General features: G+C 42.0%; 1 protein-coding gene across 1 annotated transcript in view; it reads left to right on the top strand.

Annotated features, from left to right (window-relative positions):
* hs3st1l2 (heparan sulfate (glucosamine) 3-O-sulfotransferase 1-like 2) overlaps positions 1 to 19,819 on the top strand; it is a 37,344-nt gene that overhangs the window by 13,599 nt on the left and 3,926 nt on the right. The window lies entirely within an intron of this gene.

The raw sequence follows: 19,819 nt of genomic DNA on the forward strand, positions 1-19,819 counted from the left end.
TTTAACCTAGTGTTTTTCCTGTCTCTAGACAGCCAATCACAAGCAGCATTACATCTTGCTGCATGCTCATTGGCTCACTGACGCTGATGAGATGAACTCCTTAGGTATTAAAATTTGGTATCAAATGGCAAGACTTTTTTAGATACTTGATTGTATCGAGGCGATTCGGTTGGTGCCATAAAAGTATTGACGTTTGATAACCAGCCATACACCTCTCCTTAACTAAAAGTTGTCATTTTAATCCAAACCATGATTGCTTGACCCTAATCGTAGCATCATCCAAGTGTCACACCAAAGCATGTAAAAGACCTACCTATCCAGGACGCAGAGGGTTATGGAGGACAGCGTGATAAGTACACGTGTGGATAAAGATGTAGCACCAGTAGGGGGCGATAATGACAGGAGTCGAGGATGAATGTAATCTAATCAACCAGAAATTTCATGTTGGGTGGGTTTTGGGTGGTTCATTCATAAAACTTTGATCCAGGCGACCAGGGTTTGAGTCCTGTGTGAAACAAATATTTAATAGCTGTTATTTTAAGTGGAAAAAAAGGGGAAGTTTTCTAACACGTAACCATAGTCGGCGAAACCAAACGCAATAGTGAAACAGTTTGGCGTTGTCACATCGTAGAACAGTAATTTGCAACGAATTTGGAGAATTTATAATTTGCAAACTATTTTGTCTTATAATTTGGGGGACTTGTTGCAAAAACCAAGATGGAAAAAAGCCTGATTTCTTTGTGTTATCCTTGACATTTTGTTGCCTTTGATTGAATGCTTCCCTTCTAACAAAACCAAACAAACTAATCCACAAAAACTATGTCCACAGCATGAATTAGCCAAACTGTGAACAAACGGCAGCTAAAACAAAGCAGCACGACTTATCATGACACTCCCACATGACTAAGTGGTTATAAGTGAGTCTACACCATGACAAAAAAAACCCTCCACTCTGGAGCGTCTGATGTATTCAAACAGACGTAAAAAGAAGAAACAACCGGAGCAGATTCAGGTCAGAGTGGCTGCAAAGGGACAGACGTGATGCGCTTTGTGGTTTTGACCTTCACCGTGTTTATAAAGAGCTGATGTGAGCAGAGGAGGAGACAGAAAGAGAGAGAGAAGAGACGGAGAGAGCAAAGGGATGAATGGAGGCTTTGTCTGGTGTGTGTGTGTGTGTGTGTGTGTGTGTGTGTTGAATGGGGGGGCGTGTTTTGTGTGTCTCAAAACAAACTGTGAGCAATCAGTGTCATGTGAGAGGTTAATGTTACACCAAGATGCGGCGCGTCTCGTAAACAAAGAGATCACGTTAAATTACTGTGTAATCATCCGTGAACCGCTCATGTGAACAAATGCTGTTTTATCATGTTCAGCCTATGATACTGTCACACTGAAATACATGACATTGCTTCCTCAAAAAGATCACCTGGTTCACAGGCAGTGAGTATTTGGTAAGTAGAAGAAGAAGAGGACGGTTATAATGAGCGGTGACTAAAGGTCAGACCTACAGAAACTCAAACTCCAAGAGAAAATCCATCAAAAATGAGGCCGCCGCACTGCCCACACCGAAGAAATAGACAAAATATTGAGCACGTAGCCTGAAAGACATCAACAAAAATAAAAACAGAGATGGATCTATTTCGCAGTCTTAAAGAATTGTTCAGCATGGTAGGTAAAGTATTTTGCCAAAACATCCAAACTGTTTCTGACCAACATTTTTTTTCAAAAGCTATTCTTAAGAGTGATCAAAGGAAGCCAGAAAACAATACACAATAATGTGACATCACTGGTGGGTGTGACAAAACAAGTGCAATAAGCTTTTAACTTCTAGGGAGCAGTTTAAATGTTTTCTGCCCTGAAAAATGAAAGACACAAACTTCCTGTAAGCTCAGGTCAGCCGCCAGAATAAAATGTTGGTATTTTGTGTTTCTTCAAACCATGGATACATAATATTTGTATGTATCATATCTTCATTTTTACAACATGTGTCATATCACATTTACATGTATGTGTGCAGACTATTATGTTGCGAGGCGAGGGGGTGGTGGTCGACTTATAGCTGGGTGAGATGGCTGCCAAGCATGGGACCAATGTTCAAGACTGTCTTTAAAAATTATAAGCGAACAAAACACTGGATGTTTCAACATGAAGTTGGGACAATTTCTAGCTGTGTTCGTGGCCACAGAACCAGGTAAAGCCGAATTGGGATCATTTCCTAACCCTAACCAGCTAAGATACATTTAACTCATACAACGGCTGCTTCTATAACTACCTTCTAACATTTTCTGGCGTATTCCTTGGTACGGCAAACCAGGCGTTCTCCCGAAGTAGACTGCTTGCGACCTTTTTGACTCTGAGCGGCGCACTCCAGTGGTTGCATTGCTTAATATCCATACCAACATGAAGGACGCATTGGAAGTATGTGGGCAGTGGCGGTTATATCATTTGAAACGGGCGTATCTATTTTCGTATGTAAACGGAGCATGAATGAAACTTAACAAAACCATAAGCACAACGAAAAGGAGTTGCGAAAAGAAAGTTGCAACGTATCCATGGTTGGTAGAAACATACATTGACAACATTTATTCTGGGGATTGGGTTGAAAAGCAGCCCCTATAAGTGTCTCCCGCGAGGAAATCGAATGCCTCATACATGCATTATTCCTTATAGCAAATAAAAATGGTAAACTTGAGTTATATTACACTTTAGAAGAGTTAAAGTGCTGCACAAAGACCAAAACAAAAGAGGATCACAAACCACTAAAGCAATTAAAACCACAGACAGTGAACACTTGAATCAATTACAAAGTGATTAGAACATAAAACACTGTCGATAAGATGCAGACAAGCAAAGCGGCAGCGATAAACACTTCACCTTAAACCGATTTTATGTTTTTCAGGGGCTTTTCTTGCTCCAAACTGTTTCCTGTTTACCTCTGGATGGAATTAGTTTAATTTCCCTAAAAACTGATTAAGATTATGTACTTAGGAAGCTTCAGCACCGGAGCTTCACAGCTACAAATCCTCATTTGGACAAAATCCTAATTCTGCTGAAAGCTTGCATCCAGGGGCCATAAAGAGAGGAAGAACAGTAGGGCTTTCAAAACTGAACTCAGACATATTTTCAGTTTAAAAAACAAAGACAGAGAGACTGAGTGAGGAGATGTATGGGAGGGGAGTGGGAGATGGAGACAGTGACGATGGAAAATTAAGGGCAAATTGAGCAAAGTTCGATGGAAATATGGCGAGACAGCGTGAGCAAGAGCAATTTGGATCAAAAGTCAAATGGATTTTTTAGAAAATTAGGAACATGGGGCGATTTGAGAGCCAGATAAGTGCGACACCGACAAAGACATTGTGTCAAATCTAGGGGCGGAGGTTTGACGTCTGTGTGTGTGTGTCTGTGTGTGTGTATGTGTGTGTGTGTGTGTGTGTGTGTGTGTGTTAACGGGGTCTCTGCCACCTTGGTAGCAGAGTACATTATGGCTGTTTGGGCACATTAAGGGGCATTAGCTGGAGGAGCAGTCCTGAATAATGCATGGCCTTTATTTATGAGCAGAGTGCATACGTCCTCTGAAGCGCACTGAACCGGGACACACACACACACACACGCACACAAACACACACATTTCTCACTCGCTCTCTCAAATTCACAAAATATGCCCAACTGGCAGCGTGCGCATGCTTATATTTGTGTGTGAGAAACCATGACTGTCCGTGTGTGTGTGCAGCTGAGTGTGTGACTAACAATATCTCTGAGACACCTGCACATTCCTACATGCCGACATAAAAAGGCAGCAGGCGGCAACAGTCGGTTCGCTCCACTGAACGGTCCTCAGGTCTAACAGGGCAGCCAATGAGCCCATTAACGTCTCAAACACACTCCTAGACACACACACACACACAAACTCGCGCAATGCACTTACAAGAGATATTCATATTCAGATGACTTCCGACAATCAAAACTTTTAAGTGTCATTTGTACGACAGCTTCCTGACAGAGTTTTATCAGTGTGAGTTTTATCACCTCATCCGTTACTCTACAGCTCTGTTCCAGAGGGAGACACTCGCAGAAACTACTGCAGGCATGAAACCAAGACTCATATCAGTAACATCATCAACAGGAGTTTATTTTTATCGATGTGACCATGATACCGTTACATCGTGATATGGCATAAGTGTTGTCTTTTCCTGGTTTTAAAGGCCGATTTACAGTAAAGTGAGGAAATGTCTGAACTTACCAGACTGTTCTACTTGTTGTAATATATGTCTTAACCTCATTGTGTTAATATTTTGTGAAAGTACCAATAGTAGTCTATTGTCTAACTATCGATATCGAGATATTTTGGTCAAAAATATTGTGATATTTGATTTTGTGCTTTTGAGGAGATTTCAAATATTGTTTATTGCGATATAGCCTTAATATTTTGCAATATTATTTATTCATCAAGGCCGTATCATCTGGCGATACTTTAAATCTCCTTTTTTGTTCATCAAAATGTACAAAAATCTACCTTTTTGTCTTACATGTGCATGTTTTAGTTGATTGAAGGAACACTTTGTAAGATATGGCCAGAATTGTCTTCTCAAAAATGAACTAACATTAACAACACAACAGTGTGAAGGAACAACAGTGTTGATGTTATGTCAAAGACATCTATGTACTGTGTTGTGGAGATGTCTAATGAAGTTAGCATGCTAACCAGATAACCTGGCCTGTCCTGTCTGGAAATACCACTTTGTACAGGCAAGAGGCGACAGCCCAATAACCCTCGTAGTTTCAGCTGGGAGATTTATACCAGCTGTTATCATAACAAATGAACAAAATTAACTCACAAAACGTCAAGAAATTAAATACTCATATTTTGCTCACTAAGCAGAAAAATACGACCGTAGCACTACAGTCTTGATCAGCGCTAGTGTAAATCACCTCCATACCTTTTCCCCTGTTGTCAAACTGACCTCTGTTGGTTTCGGTGGCTCCAGTTGAGCTGCTCCCTGTCGCCTGTGTTGACTCCCCCTGTGATCTGAGGTCTCAGACAAACTCCTGGGCTACTGACTCCACAGCTAACTGAGCTATGAGTTAATTCGGTAGTTAGCAGCTACAGTCAATGACAGCTAGCAAAGAGCAGCAGTTGTGTGGTGGTGGTGGTGGTGGTATGCTGCCAACTGTGCTTTTGGAGCTACTGGCCATAGTCTACAAATGATACCTTTAAGGGCAAATAATTCATATTACGCATTACAGCTTGTTTTCTTTACAGTGAACAGATTTTCTATGTTGTGCAGCCACTGATTTCAGTTGACAACATGTGGGTGTTACAGTACAGCCAACTGACTTGCAGAGACTTGAAAATGTTTTCTCAAGTTTATATCATTCTTTTAAAGATACAGGCGAAGAATGTAGTTGTAAAACAAAAATGCATTATCACGTTTGCACTGATGGCATCTGATTTCCTCAGCCAACGCTAACAGTCCACGCTCTGTGAGGGCGTTCAACTAACCATTAGACACAAGAAACATACAAATCACAAAAGTGCAAGACAAACTCAACTTATTATAACTGACATGTATCAGCACTCATATTTTACAAAGTCAAAGTAGGTTTAGAGTGTTTTGCAGGGGTTATACAGGTCGAGTGATTGTTGAGCTTTATTTGAATAATCTTCCTTCAAGTGTAACATTGATTACATCAGAGCGCGTCTTCATTGTGGCCTTGAAGCGACGGTTTCTAGCCTGGTTTATATTATGAAGGGAGGACGGTGTTTAAAGAGCTGGTGGGAGGCCGTGCACTCCGGAGGTCAGTGTTAACTGTGTTTGCAAAACCTTTTGGTAGAAGTTCATCAGCCTGGCAGCCGCTCGCTCTGTCAGGGTGAAGGTTCACAGTGACTCCAGCTTAGCGGGGAAACACACACACACACACACACACACACACACTCACACACACAGACATGTATGCTGTCGAGGCCGTCACACCTCAGCAACTCTGAGGTGACATGAACCCCTGGTGGCACAGACAGATGGAGGGAGCCAACAACACACACACACACACACACACACACACACACACAAACATTCAGTTGTAATTTGTGTTATTTTTGTCTCACCTGTTTTCTGGCCAAGGCCTGCAGTCTGTTTGTTTCTGTTATTTCAAAATGTCGGATACGTTTAATCAACACTTCATATCTTAAGCTTTCAGGCTGTAGCTACAGGCTGTGGACATTAATGAGACTACCACTTAAAACTGCAGCATTCTACATTGACTCTTCATGTTTTCTTTACTTTTAAAGGTCCACTTTGTAAGATTTTGATTTTCAAGTCTCATTCCCAACTCGTCAAATACTGACACTTTGGGATTGTAGGTCGGGTCGGTCGCCATCCCAAAGCGTCAGTATTTGACGAGTTGGGGATTAGAGTAGAAAATCAGCCTTTTTAGTAAGTGGACCTTTAAGTTTAGTTATTTTCAAATTTGGAAAACTGAAGGTTGACTGTTGGCTGCTCTCTAACACCTTGAGAACTAGCCAAAACAAAGACTGTGAAGGCCAAAAACTCAAAAACATGGGAACAACATTAAGAGTTTTTGTCAGAGGAGTTTGTGGCTTGTTCAGTGTTCAGAACTGGACTCGGGACTGTTTGCCTACATGATGCATTTCAGCTCTATTAATTACATGATACTGCATCGATCCCCAGAGGGAATTTTCCTTTCGCTTGCCCTCCTGCGCACAGAGCTCAGAGGTCAGCTACAGAGCAGCTGTCCTGGGGCTTGATGGGTTTCAGTGTCTAGCTCAAGGGCACAACAGCAGGATTAGATTTCTGTCAACACACTGGGCTCGAGCCAAAGTTTTCAGGCTGAATGATGATCTTCCCACTCACTACGAACATCAGCACTCCACCTGAGTGGAATACTGATACAGAGAGTGAAAACAGTATGATAATCTCAAAATATTGACAAATGTGTGTTTTCTTTTTTAAGTTACAGCAGTAAAAGTTTTAATGATGTGATGCTTGGTTCTAAATTCTTGCTGCTTTTTTTTTTTTTTTTTAAAAAGACAGATTTCCTAACTTTTTAGTGTTTTTTGTGGCATGTTTGAATGTTTCCTGTGCTTCTAAAGTGCAAAAAAAAAAAAAGACTTATGGCTAAAACACAAACTCTCTCTCTTGTTGACATTTTGGGCCATGACGGAGACCAAATTTGAACAACGTTGATAAGAAGCAGCCTTCAAACTCTCATATCTGACATACTCTTGTCCCACCCTACTGATGCCCTCCCACCTCCTGGTGTCCTGCCAATTAAAATCAATCAACCCAATCTCCCGTATCGACCTGCTCTGTGCAGTAACAAAGTCATTAGATCTGAATCCTGGCCTGCTCCCAAAAATTTAAGGAAAGAGTATCGAAGCAAGGTCATGGAGGGCAAACAAAAAGACTCCGGGGGGGAGGAGCAACGCTTTAGATTTGTGGGGTGACCTTGATGGATACCAGACCGTAGGAGGGAGCTCAAATCGCAAGCTGGGTGGCAATATGTGTGTGTTTGTAAGGTTAGTGATGGCTCTCATTAATTCCCAGTCGAGAAGACGGCCTGACGACTGCGTGTGTGTGTGTGTGTGAGTCATGGAGGAAGGAGGTGGTGTATGGGGGTTAAGTAGGAAGGCAGTAAAGCCATTTAAGAGTCATAAAGTGCTTGGTCAATCAAAACCGCCCCCTGCTAGGCACCTCATGTCCTCCGCTGTGTGTGTGCGTGTGTGTGTAAATGTAATGCTGTGTGTACACATCTGTGTGCATAAGTGAGTGTGAATGCGAGAAAAAAGAATGACAGAGTGCATGTTTGCGTTTCTGTGTGTGTGGGGGAATGAGTTTGTGAATCCGTACCTGTGTTGGTGTGTCATTTGTGTGTGTGTGTATGTGTGCTGAGGGGCCGAGCGAGCCAGTCTGGAGAGTCAGTGGGATACTGGGCTCAAAGAGAGAAAGAAAAGGGAGAGAGAAAGGACGTAAGGATGCACCACCAGTGGAGCTGTGAAAATAGCCACGGAGCGGACGCTGTGATCAGAGCGTAATGTGTTCGGCTACATCACAATGTGTTTGTGCGTGTAAATACATGTGCATGGATTTGCACCCACGTCCAGGCCTGTGAGTCAGAATTTCTGCCTAATTTGTTGCCGCTGCAAGAATCCGTCCATTATGTGCTTCCTGTTCTGCTTGCAGATCCACTTTTTTTGCAAAAGTTTAAACGGTCAAATTATTCTAAAAGCGACCCGCGAGTTAAACCGTGAGCACAGCACATCATCACACAGTTATGTCCGAGAGCTCACATATGTCCTAATGATCCACACAAGGAAACATTCTGGCTTCATCTGTTGTTTTTCTTCTTTCTAACACACATCAGAGGTAACATTTGATACATAAGGAAGCATAAAGATGCAGAAATAATATCTATAGATTAAAGAATAGCTTTCATTGTGTTTCACAGTGTCATACATCTTGTTTTTGTCGCATATGTGGCATGTTAATAACTGTAACAAACAAATTTAAGTGACTGCATGTAGTTCTGGAGAAGAAATTTAACTCAGATTTTGATTTTTACAATAGTAATGAGGTAATAAAACAAACTCCGAGAACAGAAAAATAAATGTTTCTGAGGACAACAAGGTCCCCAGAACACTGTTTCAAGCTAGAAAGGTGGCAGGGTCCGCCAAATGTAAGTAAGACAGTGTGAAATTGTGTTGTCCTTTCAGGTCAGTTTGTTTAGTACGTTTATTCAGTCATGAAAACAAAGAGAGCTTATTTATTTAGTTTGTTTAGGCATATAAAAATCAGTCAATGAAGATCTTCTTCATCTTCTTTTTTCCCCAGAACTACATAGTGCACCTTTAACTTCTGGTTCTGGATACCAGGCCAATCGCCATGGTAAATGATATTGATAAAATGCAGGTGCGAGTGCATACAGGAAAGTAGACATTTATTGACAACTTGTCGATAATCTGCACATTTGTTGTAACCGTCCCGACACAAACTTGTTTTTATGTTCCAACATGAAAGCAACAAGAGAGGAAATAAATTATAACCCTCTCTGAGAGGGATTTGACATGAACTCAGTAACATGCTGACAGCTTGTAGTTTACCTCACCTGCCCGAGTGGCAGATTTTACGTAGGGAGGCCAAAAAGCTGCTTGTAAAACCTGCCTTGTCCCATTTCAGTTCAATTTCATCACCTCCTGTGATTGCATATGCGAACATACAGCATTACACATCAGAACTGCAGTTAGGAGAACAGCTTAGGGCTCAATTAGGACATAAGGGACTTTCGTGATTTAAACCAATGAGTATGGTGTCACATAGCTGCTAGCCGGGGTATCTGTCTCACAGTGTGTGTGTGTGTTGACTTCAGGGCTGAGCAGTTGAGACACCAATCAGACTAATCGTCCATTTTGGCCAACAAAGCCACGAGCAGCCGGTTCGGTTTATTACTGTCGCCGTAGGGCACCGTTTGGCCGTAACACCACACCAACTGTGGCATCATCTGTAACCACCACCACCCTCCTTCTCTCTTCAGTGTCTCTTTCTCTCTTTTTCTATCCTTCTCCACCTCCCTGCTTTAATAATCATCAATCCCTGGAGTCTACTGCCCAGGTGAGAGCGATCTAAACAATTGTTGCCATGGTAAGCTCGCAGCAGGCGCTCAAACACACCTGATGGTGCTGGCACATCATGTCCCTTTGCCTTCATCCGTCGCTCACTTTCCATCTCGTCTTCCTCCAACCTTCAAATCCTCCTTTTTCACATAAACACCATCTGCTTTTCCACCCTCTATCACTCTCTGTTTTGTTTTGTTTTCCTTCTGCGCGTACAGTGTGTAACCCAGAAACACCACAGTTCAGGACCCAGATAATATTTGGGCTCGTTGGCCCGTGATGATATTGACCAGACACAACTTGCCCGCCCCCATCTGTCAGCTCAGCCTCGTTCCAGACGCCCATATGTACACAAGCGTGACACTCAAACGTACAGCAAACGGCGCTGAATTCACCCAAAAAAACACGTCGATGGTGTCTGTTGCCCTGGAGCTGCTGACCTCGCGGATGTGCCAAGAGGGACGCACCCAAATCCCCCCATCCCTCATTCCCAAACACACACGCATACAAACATGCAGTATACAATACAATACAGCGCCCTGTCACATGTGACAGTCGGGTTAAATCCACTCTGACAGGTCAGTCTCTTCTCGCTGTCAGGCCAAGCTGTCGGGGCCACTGTCACTGTGAGAGAGACCACATATGTTATGTCTGTAAGTGTGTGTGTGTGTGTGTGTGTGTAAACAAGGATGTTGGCAGCAGGGAGGGGACATGGGTGTGAATTAAGCATGGTGTGTGTGGTCTGTGAAGCTGCAGTAATACAAATGACGAGTTATCCCTCCAAGGAGTGACCATCATCCACCACAGCCAGCCAAATTTATCTCCACCGTGTTAAATAAAGATTTATCTCAAGTGTATTTGTTCTTTTTCTCTTCTTTTCTTTTCTTTTCTACAACTTTACAACTTACAGTGATTATTTAACCCAATCACCAGTATAAATAGCAATATACGTTTCTGCAAAACCACAGATAAATTAAAATCTTATGTGTCATTAGGGTAAATTTAAATTTTTCTCTTGTCACAATGCTGTGCTTATCTTCTAGTTAGGTTAAGGCACAAAATCCAGTTGGTTAGGGTTAGGAAAAAATCACGGTTTGGCCTAAACATCCAGTTTTGCAGCGTTTTTTCAAATAAATCGGCAGTGTGACAAGTCATCCTCTGGTGATCCTGAAAAATATTGTTATGATTTTGCCAATATGTGGCACTATAGCGCAAAGATCCATTTAGATGGCTACAGGTCAGTGGTGACAGATTTGACTCAATATTCCCCTAATAAACCCACGGCTTTTACAGCCTCCACTTCTGGTATATGACATTTGTGAGGTTGGCCACTGGGGTTGGGTGATAAAGTCTGACTCACAGTCAGCGTTCCAGTTCCACCCAGGAGTGTTGGATGGGATTGAGGTCAGGGAACTGGAAAACCATGTCTTTATGGCTTTGTGCATGGAGGAATTATCATGTTAAAACAGAACCTTCCCCTTGCCACAGCACTTCCACACTGTTGTCTAATACATCCTGCATGCTGTAGTATGAAGATTTCCCTTCAGTGGAACTAAGAACAAAGAGTCACGAAAGTACAGGTGTGAACAAATTTGAAAAGATTTAGTAACCTTGGCTCTGTGAGCTCTTTCTAGTGAAAGAAAGGTGTCTTTCTTTAGATTGAAGCCACCTCGCAGGGATATTACGTCATTGCTACTGCTGGATTTCAACTTTGAACGGTGGATAAACTATTTAGCAAGAAGGAAGGAGGACGGACAGAACGTCAGACAAAGGTGGAAAAAAATGGAACAGATAAACGGCCTCATCGTGTACCTGACTCAGGTGGTGACCAAGCACTGACAGACAGGAAACCTTGTTTTTACCTCCATAATACGCTGCGTCCTGTGCCAGGTGGGCCATCTAAACACACACACACACACACACACACACACACACACACACACACACACACACACACCCCAGACATGCAGACATGGCTGTCGATTGTGTGCCCAGACACTCAGGCCAAAACCTCTTTTAATTAGAGCAAATTTACACATACTCCCAGCATGCTTTTCTGTTTCTCTCTCTCTCTCTCTCTCTCTCTCTCTCTCTCTCTCTCTCTCTCTCTCACACACACACACACACACACACACACACACACACACATACACACACATACATACACATTATTACAGAAACAGCTTGCTTTTTTATGCATGTACACACACACACACGCATGCACAAAAAGATTCCTTTGATAAAAATGGATTTCCTAATCAGTCTCCCTCTGTGCACTTTCTGATAAAACAACAACAGTAGGACCCCCACTTCTTCTCCCACACACGCTCAATATTTGTGTTCCACACACACACACACACACTAAACACACACCAGAGAGGAGAAGGAGCAGGCGCATTTTGGTGTTTGATACGGTTGACCCAGATCTTGGAGCGTGCACGGCTGAAGATGCAAGTAGGAGGGGAGGGGGGTCGAGGGGGGAGGGGTTTAAACAGGAAAGGGTAGGGTGGGGTAGGGTAGGGTGGGCTGGGTTATCTGGGTGTTATGCATGTGTGAGTGAGTAAGATTATGAGTGAGTGAAAGGGCGGTGGGTGTGGGCCGCTGGGCTGCTCAGAGAGTGTTTTTTTTTCTCCCCCCAAAGAGTCTAATTTGAAAACCAGCGGGGGGCTGATGGGTAAAAGATGGACAGACCTCAGTAAAGGTCAGAACGAGCGACATATAAATAGAGAGAGAGTGAGAGAGATAGAGAAGCCGCCATATGAAGAAATGATGAAATTACATGAGGTGAGGAGAGGCGTTCTGTCTGGGAAGCTATTGTATTTGTAAAGTCACTACATTGTGTAGGATTATGGTTAATTGTTGTGCTCCTTTTATTTTGATACAAACTTAATCACTAATACTTTGGCAACCAGCTGAGAATCTGTTTTAATCCCTTACTAGATAAACTGTTACTTTGCAATGCTAATGCAAATTAAGTGCCTCAATTTGGCAGCTAATAAACAAGAAATGAATACAAACTAAGCAACGATTGATGTTCTTTGGGTTCATCTGACTTCAGAAGATAGAAGATTAGATTAAATGAAAATTGTGTTTTTATTATCCGAGCGGCGATTGGCAGTATGGCACAGCCGTTTAATTGTTTTAATACTTTGTAAGACATTAACACCTATTTACACCAATGAAAGCATCCTGACATATGTGTAGATACTTTATTTTGTCATATTTTCACTTTTAAATGTGAACGTATTTGTAAAGGCACTTGTAGTACTGGGCAAATGATTTGTTGTCACGTCTAAGGGAACTGATCATCACTCAGGCGCTGTCCACATGTACACAGGTATTTCTTAATAGTAAACTTTTTCTCTGTGTTTTGGCCTTTGGTACATAAACAGCGTTTTTAGTTCACTGAAAAAGGAGCTTTCGGAAATCTTTTTCCAGGGTGAAGATATTCAGAAACTCTGTTGTCAGTGTTTTCTTCTGGACAGATCTGAAACGGTGCTAAAACACTGACGATATGTATATTTGTTAGACCCTGTGTCCAAAGATACCTGTGTACATGTGGACTAGGCCTAATCCTGACAAGGCAAAGCTGACAGTGTACTGTGGTGTGTTGCCTATCGTGCACTAACTTTCAACTGACTGGTTTGATTAAACCTTATTCAGAAAGCGAAATGGGAGGTTCAGGGTTGTTTTGTTAATCAATGTAGAAATTTTGCTAACTCTTTGCAATAGCCTTTCCATCCTCTGACCATCCTCCCCCTTAAAGGATAAGCTAACCGAAAAGTGAAAATCAGTCATGAATTTTCATAATCCGCTAAACATTTGTGGAGCTTCACTGCAAAATGGTGTTGCATCATTCTCCTAAACAACTGAAGGAGATGGGGACTTGTTTTGAAAGTAACAAAACAAAACAAACAAACAAACAAAAAAAAATCGAAAAGGCTCCATTCAGCTGACTCGACGAAATACAGTCACAGGATGGTCCAAGATCTCAAATTGATTCAATCAGGTGATGTAAAGAGAGTCTGGGAGGGAGGAGGTGGATGAATGGGAACGTATGTGAGTTAACTTACAGTAGGTATGTAACTGATCGTACAATAACGTACTTATTTGAACCCAAACCAATAAAGGGACCATTTTACAACATTAAACATGTGTTTCTCCGGTACCCCCGCTGCTGGTACACTCAAATGGTCATATATGTCGCTTTCGGAGTCATTTGCAAGCAGCCTAATCTGAATGTGGTGCTCTGACAGGCTTATATTTGAAGTTCCCCCTCTTATTATCCGTCAAATAATCAACAGGACAAATGAGGACCCATGTCACTGTTACATGGTACAACCATTACAATGTGTTCATACTATTCCTGCAGCTTGACACTGGGACATAATCTTAGTTACTATAGTTGTCTTGGCTAACTACAATATCAGGCCAGTAAACTGTGAGACACTTCTGATATTATGAATGGTGTTTGTGAGGGATAGCTGTAGTTACATGTAATGTTAACATCAATTATGTTGCTAACATATATTGCAGCCTGTGTGCTATAGATTAAAAAAAATAATCAGGCATTTCTCAACTTGATCATTCATATAATTTGGGGAATAAATTGGGAATGTATATAGAGGATGTTGCTCAGAGACCCAGCTGCAAAGGTTTTATTTCATTGCCACAGATGTATCATTTTTGACACAGTTTGCAAATCAAGTGTAGAGAAACACATACCGAGCAGTCAATTAGTGCTGTTGGAAAATAATTTGGCTTTGCAGACTTGGTTTTGTTGCTCTTGTGGGATCATACTATGTTCAAAAGAGACTCCCAAGGAAAAGAACAGAATGAGACGTTTCAGCAAGTGCACAAAGAAATGACGCCGTCCTGCTGATAGTAGCATCAGATCAGAGGGCATAGAGAAACAACATATTCTGTCATTAATTTGGAGGGCTTGTTGATTCAAGAGTATCTTTCTATTCATGTTCACTGAGTATTCTAGTCGCACATATGATGCTCATACACACTTTGGCAGCACAGAGAAAGACACTCTTGTCAGGAGCTACTTTGGCCGTTCTGTTTTTCTCCCTCGGTCTATTTCCTCCTCTCTTTGTATTGTTCTTCACTCTGAGTCTCTCTCAGGAAAACATCAAATCTTCCACTCATGTGGGTAACTAAGCATATCTCTCCCCAGGTCGAGTACCTGGTGCAGGGTGCCTCGAACGTCTCGCACAGATACACGGTGTGCCTGGAAGAGGCGAAACTCCTTGACTTCAATAGAGACGGGAGAGCTGTTTTCACTCTCTCGTCCACATCTCATATGTCTTTCATCTTATCTATGAGCCTTGAAAGACCTCGCAGTAGATAGGAAGCTTTGTTGGGCCTAAAAGGGTTTTTGTAACATATTGTGTTGGACAAAGGACAACGATGGACTTCGTGAGTAACTATTCTGTATTCATACATCGTCAAAAAACATCTTAAACCACCATCCGAATTCTCACTGTTCATTGTTCTCCATCTTTTCTGTGCGATAACTGAGAAATACAAGAAGAACGCCGGCAGTCGGCCCGATCTGGAAGCATGACCGATTCCCGTCTTTCTCAGATGGCTTCATCTATTTTGATTACAGACCCCCCTCAGAGTGTTGGCCAGCTCCGCTCCAGGCGGGTAATGGGAACACGATAGGAAATGAGACCAGCCTTGTTACATTTAGGTTTTCATTCTGAAAGGCAATCATCTCCATGGTTGTGGTGTTTGTGTGCCATAATCGGCAAGCCCAACTGGTCTAGCGTGAGCAAACTGAGGAAGTGCGGCCAAGGTGGAAGTTTGGAGGTAGAGAAAGACAAATGTGCGAGAAAATTAAGGTCGAGCCCAGCAAATAAAGGCAGAGGAAGGAGACCAGAGTGTGAAAGAGAGACAGATGAGGGGGGATGAATGGAAGAAGAAAGAAAGGAAGGAGAACAGGGAGAGTTTTATCTGACTCTCACAGCCATGGTGATGTGACAGGCTTGGCAATCCAAAGCGTTTCACCATGCCACCCCCTACCAGGGACAATCTTCCTTGCTGCCTTACACACACACCCTCCCGCGGAGCACGCACACACCAACTCTACCTCAGCCCCATCCTGCCTCCCTACCGCCCGTCTCCTCCATCCCTGCCACCCTCTGTCTCTCCGTACAGGATAATCCTTCCCCCACCCCCCCAAATACCATCGCTCAGTAAAAAGATGTTTCCAAAGGCCTGGATCGCGGGCAGTCGCATGCTGCGTGCTGGCACAAAAGGCAAAGGCTGCACACATGCAGATGAGATGAGATACACGCACACACACACATGCACATCAAAACTTATAAGACATGGAGACTTTCCCAATACGCAGATGACAGCATCTGTGTTTCACAGATAATTACACTCCACCCCGTCTCTTTTTTTTCTCTCCATCTCCATCTTTTCCAGCCTGGATAGATACTTGTTTTTGTCAAGATGGTGAATTAACGCATCATTGACAATCTGGCATTGTTGTTGTTGTTGTTGCTGGTTCTCCCTATCCATGCTGGCTAATGTGAATCATAAGGAGCAATGAGCGGGAAAGGATGGGGACTTGCAATGACTCATGTGAGCCTCATTGAGCAGGGATAAGGGGCTAAGTTAGAGCTTATATGGCGCTGAGCAGTCCAGCCATTAAGTGGCGCTAATGAAGTCGGCCATTTTGTTTTGATTTTGAGTCATTTACACCAAAAGGGCCAAGCATGAAGTACAACGAGCTTTAAACTGTGTGCAGACAATCAAATACTCTGTATAATACCATCTCTCACAAAAGCAATTTAAATTGCTGGAGAGAGCATACCTCCGCCCAGGCTCAACAGCACTCTTTAATTCGATCAAGCCTACTCCAGTATCAAATAAAACATATTTATATCTGCTAGTTCTGGATTTGTATTTTATAATCTACTAGTGTGCATTTTAAAGGACAGAAAAATGATACATACAATACATTTAAAGGTTTTGGGGAAGAAACTTTCTTAGTTTTAATGACTGAATAAACTAAATAAACAAACTGACCTTAAAGGACAACACAGTTTCATACTGTTTACTTATATTTGGCGGACCCTGCCACCTTTCTAGCTTCAACAGTGTTCTGGGGACCTTATTTTCCTCTGAGAACAGCTTGTTTATTCAGTTATAGATAAAATAAATATTTCTGAGTTTGAATTACTACCTCATTAATAGTGTTAATATAATGCATAGTGCCCCTTTAAGGTTTTCAATCAAAATGTTTAAGGAAAAAAGTCTTAATAGCTAAATTGCTGCAAGTGAATTGAGGACGGGGCACTTTTGACGTGTAGACAAAGCTTTTCTAAATCCAACCCTGTCTCATTTCCAATCAGTCAAGATTAAAAGTTCATCGACTCAACAATATTTCAGGGCAGAAAGGTGTGCTTGTGTTTTATTTATGAGCAGCTAAGAGGCTGCTGCAGGGCATCCCCATTAGCATGGTGCTGGGGTTTGTTAGCAGATCTACGTAAACAGGGAGGAACTCAAACGACTCACGAAGAAAGAGTCAGAAACAGGCTGAAGGAAACGAGAGAACAAAGGTGAGGGGTGACGAAGACAAGGAAAGGTGAGAGGGAGGGTGGGAGGAGGAGCTGAGAGAGGAAGGTCATGAGGTGAGGTGGAAGCGAAGCTACTTGGCAGCAGGGGAATATTCCAGCCTACAGAGGAGTCACAAGGGACTCACACAACCACTTAACACAAGGCATGTGTCTCGCTTTGCAACACACACGTCTACACAAAGACACACAAGCCTCCCAAAAGATCACTCTCTTTGTCTCTGTTGCTCACTCTCACACACACATAAACTGCACAGATTTCACACAGTGATTTGCATCAGCCCACAGTTTGCCACTACACATCAAAATGATGACTGTAGGTGCTTCTTCTCGCTGTCAGCAGCTAATGTACATTAAGGCCAGAAGTCATACACATCATTTTTATGAAAAAATGAGGAAAAAACTCACAGGCTGGAGATTTATCAGTATCGGTGTAGTATATGTCGGCCGGTAAATAACAAGACATGAATGTCAAAACGGTTTGAGGTTAAAGAAACAGTATAGGTTTCCATCCCCCTTATAGAAATGCATTTTTAATTTGCACTTAAAAACCTGAGTTGAAATGGGAAAAATAAAAATAAATAAAAATAAAAAAAGGGCGTAATATAACAAAGAAGTTGGGGGAGTTGGCATATAAATCAAGATAAATAAAAACACTGATTCTGCTGAAGAGAATGAGGAGAATAAAATGTACTAGTACTGGGTGTACTAGCATATACATTTAAGCACATTTTCCTACGTGATGAGAGAAAACTTCCTAAATCTCTTTATGTGAGTGTTTCTAGACAAATGTAGTTGTGCTTTTAAAATAAAATTCCTAAACATACAGCCTTATTTCAACAACGGCACTAGCATTTTCTACATTTACGCACATTTCCCTGAATATTGAGTAAACAATTATTAAAGGTGTTATTGATAAATTCAGCCACTAAATATAGCAGTCCATCTCCCACCTTCCATTGCATTCACGTTACAACAACACTGCAGTTCAACATCATCTGCCCCCTCAAGTGGTAGCCAGTCTGTAACCCATTTATCTCAGTGAACCAACACCTAATATTTGCATAACAGTAGGGGATGGATGGATTTTGATGGAAACCTGGCCAGCTTAAAGAGCACTAACAAGTTCATTCTGACCAACTCAGTCACTGCCACAGTAACAAACATTTTAACACAAACATAAGAAACAGATTTCCCAGCTAAACACATTCACAATCTCCATAATATAGACAATATGCAAGTGTTCAGGTAATTAACCTACTGTGCAAAAAACTGCAGCAAAGGAGCAGCAGTCTGTTTCATTTCTTAACTTAACAGCACTGACAAAGGATTTCTTGAAGCTATTTCTCGCCATCTGTAATCTATAACGTCGCCCTGTGGGTAAAAGTTCAACTTCACTGTGCAGCGGGTGAGAAGGGTCATTAATAATTCTTTTAACTGTACTTTTATCTCATGTCTGTCTGTGTGAGTGGTGACACTGCACCTTGGAGAAAAAACAACATTTTCAGGTCATCAAGTGCAGCCTCTCAATTCTCAACCTTGACTATGACTTAAAATATGAAAATATGATGAACAGACAAAAAGTAGGAAATGTGTGAACAGTCGCCACACCCAAAGCGCCTACACCAACCCACACACTGCTTTACATTGAGGGATGGCAAAGGTTGCAACACTCTGATGACGACAGTGTCACCAAGCCAGGGGATAGCACAGAAGGTCGGGGGTGCAGCGATGCTCCCTGAAGGTGCAATTAACGGTCCGCTACAGGAACAACGCGAGACAGGGTTTCTCCTCTGAACCAGAACATTGTTACACTAATTAATAACTCATCGCTGCATCAGGGTGGCTTCGGCTCAATAACAACAGTAACAGCAACAACAGAAAAAGCAGGAGAGTTTGTTTCAAGAAATCCTCACTCAAAGTTTTGAGCACTGTTAAGAAGTTGTTGGGAAATGACTGCTGCAAACAATTTCAGGACCGTTTTGATGCCGGTGCTGTTTTCTTATTTACCTGACCCAGCACTGACAAAATACAATACTTCATTGCAACTGCTATGAAGATTAGTAACAGATAAATATTTTATCATCACAGCAAAATAAAGGGAGCTTTGCGGTCAGGCAGCTGATCCGCTCTGTTCCAACACATGGGGGTGTGCGTGTCTTGCTCAAGGGCCCACAGATAGTGCTTTTCTATTCAGTGTCTCTGAAGATAATACAGTATTTTATTCAGTATACAGTATTATGAATGTTATCCTATATATAAACAATTTTAGTGATGATGTTCGCTGATCACAGGCTTCTTGAGGTACTTCTTTACTGTTTCCATATTCTAGTACTTTATACTTCTCAGAGGGAAATATTCTACTTCTTACTCCACTACATTGACTTGTGACAGTGTGTAGCTGTGGGTCCTTGTCATGTTTCAGATGTCTCCAAGTTGTCAGCAGATTCACCAAACAGACATTTCCCCTCTGGACTTCTCACATCGACCCATTTGACCTGAAGAGGTTAAATTATTATTCCCGGACAGAGAGGAAAGTAAAATCCAAATTATAAATACAGATTTTTGTATCAGAACGTTTTCCCTCTCTTATTAATGCTCA

The sequence above is a fragment of the Pagrus pagrus genome (genome assembly GCF_965226575.1).
Source record: "Pagrus pagrus genome assembly, chromosome: 8".
NCBI classification, from domain to species: Eukaryota; Metazoa; Chordata; class Actinopteri; order Spariformes; family Sparidae; genus Pagrus; species Pagrus pagrus.